Genomic DNA, 6,000 nt, shown 5'->3' on the forward strand with positions numbered 1-6,000 from the left:
AGGTGAGTAGGCACCATACTCATCCAGAGCCCTCTGCTGCACTTATGTTTGTCTCTGTCACTTTTCCGGATTTTTCCCTGCATTCCCAGTATAAGGCGCTAGTAGATTCAGGCGCGGCTGGGAATTTCATTAATAAAAATTTAGCTTATAGTTTAGGAATTCCTATTGTTTCTGTGGATATGCCTTTCCCTATTCATGCCTTAGATAGTCGACCTATAGGGTCAGGGTTTATCAGGGAGGTCACCGCACTTTTGTCTATGATAACGCAGGAGGGTCACAAGGAGAAGATTAGTCTTTTCTTTATTGATTCCCCTGCGTATTCTGTGGTGTTAGGCCTACCCTGGTTAACTACTCATAACCCCACTGTTTCTTGGCCACAGAGGGCTCTCACGGGGTGGTCGCGAGAGTGCTCAGGTAGGTGTGTAGGGGTTTCCGTTGGTGCTACTACGGTGGAAAGTCCAGACCAGGTTTCCACCGTGCGCATTCCTCCAGAATATGCCGATTTGGCACTCGCCTTCTGTAAAAAGAAGGCGACTCAATTACCACCCCATCGACAGGGGGATTGTGCGATAGATCTCCTGGTAGACGCTGCATATCCCAGGAGTCACGTGTATCCTCTGTCGCAAGCGGAGACAGTGGCTATGGATAATTATATCTCTGAATCCCTGCGTCAGGGGTTCATTCAGCAATCCATTTCACCCGCCTCTTCGAGTTTTTTTTTTGTGAAGAAGAAGGATGGCGGTTTACGCCCGTGCATTGATTATCGAGACCTTAATAAAATCACGGTAAAATATAGTTACCCGCTACCTTTGATCAATACAGTAATGGAGTCAATGCGCGGGGCCCGCTTCTTCACAAAATTGGATCTCAGGAGTGCGTACAATCTGGTGCGTATTAGGAGGGGTGATGAGTGGAAGACGGCATTTAGCACCACCTCAGGTCATTATGAGTACCTGGTCATGCCATATGGGTTGATGAATGCTCCATCAGTCTTCCAATCATTTGTAGATGAGATCTTCAGGAACCTGAACGGGCGGGGGGTAGTGGTGTATATCGATGATATTTTGATATACTCTGCTACACGCGCCGAGCATGTGTCCTTGGTGCGCAGGGTGCTTGGTCGCCTGTTGGAGCATGATCTATATGTCAAGGCTGAGAAATGCTTGTTCTTTCAACAATCCATCTCCTTCCTAGGGCATCAGATTTCCACTTCAGGAGTGGAAATGGAGAGCGACCGCATTACAGCCGTGCGTAATTGGCCGACTCCAACCATGGTAAAGGAGGTGCAGCGTTTTTTAGGGTTTGCCAATTACTACCGGAGATTTATCCGGGGTTTTGGTCAGGTTGCAGCTCCCATTACCTCACTGCTAAAGGGGGGACCGGTGCGCTTGCAGTGGTCGGCCGAGGCGAATAGGGCTTTTGGAAAACTGAAGGCTCTGTTTACCTCGGCGCCTGTGTTGGCTCATCCGGATCCCTCTTTGCCATTCATAGTAGAGGTGGACGCATCCGAAGCTGGGATAGGAGCAGTGCTCTCTCAGCGTTCGGGTGTGCCACCGAAGCTTCGCCCCTGTGCTTTCTTTTCGAAGAGGCTCAGCCCGGCGGAGCGTAACTATGATGTGGGGGACCTAGAGCTGTTAGCTGTCGTAAAAGCCTTGAAGGTGTGGAGGCATTGGCTTGAGGGGGCTAATCACCCTTTTCTCATCTGGACTGACCACCGCAATCTGGAGTACATCCGGCAGGCGAAGAGACTAAATCCTCGCCAGGCAAGGTGGGCCATGTTTTTCACTCGTTTTGTGTTTACGCTTACTTACAGACCAGGCTCCCAGAACGTCAAGGCAGACGCATTGTCTCGGCTGTATGACACAGAGGAGCGACCCATGGATCCCACTCCTATACTCCCAGAGTCGTGTTTGGTGGCGCCAGTAGTGTGGGAGCTGGACGCGGACATTGAGCGGGCGTCACGTGCAGAGCCCTCTCCTCCTGAGTGTCCAGCTGGTCGTCTGTACGTTCCGTCTGCTGTCCGCGACCGATTGATTTATTGGGCTCACACATCACCCTCCTCTGGTCATCCTGGGATAGGTCGGACGATGCGCTGTCTTGATGGGAGGTACTGGTGGCCCACTTTAGCTAAGGACGTGAGGATTTATGTTTCCTCCTGTTCGGTGTGCGCCCAGTGCAAGGCTCCTAGACACCTGCCTAGAGTTAAGCTTTTACCTTTACCCGTTCCTCAACGGCCGTGGTCGCACCTGTCAGTGGATTTTTTGACTGATCTTCCACCTTCACAGGGTTACACCACGATCCTGGTCGTTGTGGATCGGTTCTCTAAGTCCTGTCGTCTTCTCCCTTTGCCCGGTCTCCCTACGGCCTTACAAACTGCGGAGGCCCTGTTTACACATGTTTTCCGGCATTATGGGGTGCCTGAGGATATAGTGTCTGATCGGGGTCCCCAGTTCACGTCAAGGGTCTGGAAGGCGTTCATGGAACGTCTGGGGATCTCGGTTAGTCTTACCTCAGGTTTTCACCCCGAGAGTAATGGGCAGGTGGAGAGAGTTAACCAGGATGTGGGCAGGTTTCTGCGGTCCTATTGCCAGGACCGGCCGGGGGAGTGGGCGAAGTTCGTGCCCTGGGCAAAGATGGCCCAGAACTCGCTACGTCACTCCTCCACTAACCTTACCCCTTTTCAATGTGTATTAGGGTATCAGCCGGTTCTGGCTCCTTGGCATCAGAGTCAGACCGAAGCTCCTGCGGTGGACAATTCGTTTCGGCACGCTGAGGAAACTTGGGAGGCAGCCCACGTCCACCTTCAGCGTGCCATAAGGCGCCAGAAAATTGGCGCAGACCGTCGCCGCAGTGAGGCCCCGGTGTTCGTACCAGGGGACAGGGTCTGGCTCTCGACCCGAAACCTGCCCCTCCGCCTGCTCTGCCGGAAGCTGTGTCCGCGGTTTGTGGGGCCGTTTAAAGTCCTGAGGAGAGTGAACGAGGTATGTTATAGATTACAACTGCCCACTAATTACCGTATTAACCCCTCGTTCCATGTGTCTCTCCTCAGGCCGGTGGTGGCTGGCCCGCTCCAGGAGGCTGAAGTGCGTGAAGTTCCTCCGCCTCCTCTAGACATTGAGGGGGTCCCGGCGTACTCTGTTCGATCCATTATGGATTCGAGACGTCGGGCGAGGGGCCTTCAGTACCTCGTGGACTGGGAGGGGTACGGGCCGGAGGAGAGATGCTGGGTTCCGGTGGAGGACGTTTTAGATCCTTCCATGTTAAAAGAATTCCACCGCCTCCATCCGGATCGCCCTGCACCTCGCCCTCCGGGTCGTCCCCGAGGCCGGTGTCGACGCGCGGCTGGAGCCGCGCGTCAGGGGGGGGGTAATGTCACGACTTCTGCCGAAGTCGTTGCCTCTCCTTGTCCGGGCGGTGTTCGGCGGTCGACTTCACCGGCCTTCTAGCCATCATCGATCCATTTTTCATTTTCCATTGGTTTTGTCTTGTCTTCCCACACACCTGTTGTCAATCCCATTCATTACCTGTTGTGTATTTAACCCTCTGTTTCCCTTCATGTGTTTGTCAGAGATTGTTTTTATGTCAAGTGTTGTTTGTTTGATGTATAGGTGCGCGACGGGTCCTCGTACCCATTGTTATTTAATATATATATTTTTCGCGTGTGTGGAGCATGTCATGGTGATTTATTAAAAGTCTCCATCTACACTTCATTTATTCTCCTGCGTCTGACTTCCCTGCCACCTATACACACGACGCTGACACATGTCTCAACCCTAACAATTGGAGTCTTTGTCATAAAGCCAGGAAGGCAGGCTACAAGCTTAGGTCCAAAATAAGCCCATAGAAACACATTGGGCTTATTTTGGACAGATAAAAGCTCTCGCTTCACCTCTTCCTCTCTGATTGTAACTTAAACAAATCTCCATCAGCCATGTGGGCTCACCAAAGCCATTACATCATATGCTCGGGCAAACTTGGGCTCAACCATAATTACGGATTGCATTCGCTTCCTGTGGGCGGCCAGCATAGCCACAAGAAGTAGGGGTGCTGCAGGTGCTCCAGCATCCCTGAAAAATCGGAATAAATGTTTTTAATAAACAAATATATACAGTTGAAGTCGGAAGTTTACATACACCGTAGGCAAAAATATTTAAACTCAGTTTTTCACAATTCCTGACATTTAATCCAAGTAAAAATTCCCTGTTTTAGTTCAGTTGGGATCACCATTTTATTTTAAGAATGTTAAATGTCAGAATAATAGTAGAGAGAATGGTTTATTTCATCACATTCCCAGTGGATCAGAAGTTTACAATCACCCAATTAGTATTTGGCAGCATTGCCAAATTGCCTTTAAATTGTTTAACTTGGGTCAAACGTGATGGGTAGCCTTCCACAAGCCACAACAAGTTGGGTGAATTTTGTCCCATTCCTCCTTACAAAGCTGGTGTAAATGAGTGAGGTTTGTAGGCCTCCTTGTCCGCACACGCTTTTTCAGTTCTGCCCACACATTTTCTATGGGATTGAGGTCAAGGCTTTGTGATGGTCACTCCAATACCTTGACTTTGTTGTCCTTAAGCCATTTTGCAACAACTTTGTAAGCATACTTGGGGTCATTGTTCATTTGGAAGACCCATTTGCAACCAAGCTTTAACTTCCTGACTGATGTCTTGAGATGTTGCTTCAATATATCCACTTAATTTTCCTGCCTCATGATACCATCTATTTTGTGAAGTGCACCAGTCCCTCCTGTAGCAAAGCACCCCCACAACATGATGCTGCCACTCCCGTGCTTCACGGTTGGGATGGTGTTCTTTGGGTTGCAAGCCTCCCCCTTTTCCCTCCAAACATAGTTTACATACACTTTACATACACTAATTTGGTGTCTTTACACAATTGGCATTATGGCCAAACAGTTCTATTTTTGTTTTATCAGACCAGAGGACATTTCTCCAATAAGTACGATCTTTGTCCCCATGTGCAGTTGCAAACCATAGTCTGTCTTTTTTATGGCGGTTTTGGAGCTTCCTTGATGAGCGACCTTTCAGGTTATGTCGATATAGGACTCGTTTTACTGTGGATATAGATACTTTTGTACCTGTTTCTTCCAGCAGCTTCGCAAGGTCCTTTGCCTTTGTTCTGGGATTGATTTGCACTTTTCTCACCAAAGTACATTAATCTCCAGGAGACAGTTTGCGTCTCCTTCCTGAGCGATATGATGGCTGCGTGGTCCCATGGTGTTTATACTTGAGAACTATTGTTTGTACAGATGAACGTGGTACCTTCAGGCGTTTGGAAATTGCTCCCAAGGATGAACCAGACTTATGGAGGTCTTGGCTGATTTCTTTTGATTGTCCCATGATGTCAAGCAAGACGCACTGAATTTGAAGGTAGGCCTTGAAATACATCCACAGGTACACCTCCAATTGACTAAAATTATGTCAATTAGCCTACCAGAAGCTTCTAAAGCCATGACATACTTTTCTGGAATTTTACAAGCTGTTTAAAGGCACAGTCAACTTAGTGTATGTAAACTTCTGACCCACTTGAATTGTTAAACAGTGAATTGTAAGTGAAATAATCAGTCTGTAAACAATTGTTGGAATAATTACTTGTGTCATGCACAAAGTAGATGTCCTACCCGACTTGCCAAACAAGAAATTTGTTAACAAGAAATTTGTGGAGTGGTTGAAAAACAACTTTTAATGATTCCAACCTAAGTGTATGTAAACTTCCGACTTCAACTGTATATGTATAGAAATAAAGGATACACAAAGATGCCATTTGTTTTAATAAAAATTACAGAAAATTATTACATTTTAGATTTGTTTATATTTACATGATTTTATTAGAATTTTTCAAAAATAGATTATTTGAGGATGCAGGACAATTTAAAATGTTGTTTATATTAATGATTTGTCAATGTGCATATCGTTTAAACCTTTTGCATTTGTTGAAAAGGAAACGGAAGCTAAGCATGAAGTTGCAGGGGGTAACATTTTC

The sequence above is a fragment of the Salvelinus fontinalis genome, chromosome 3 (assembly GCF_029448725.1).
Source record: "Salvelinus fontinalis isolate EN_2023a chromosome 3, ASM2944872v1, whole genome shotgun sequence".
NCBI classification, from domain to species: Eukaryota; Metazoa; Chordata; class Actinopteri; order Salmoniformes; family Salmonidae; genus Salvelinus; species Salvelinus fontinalis.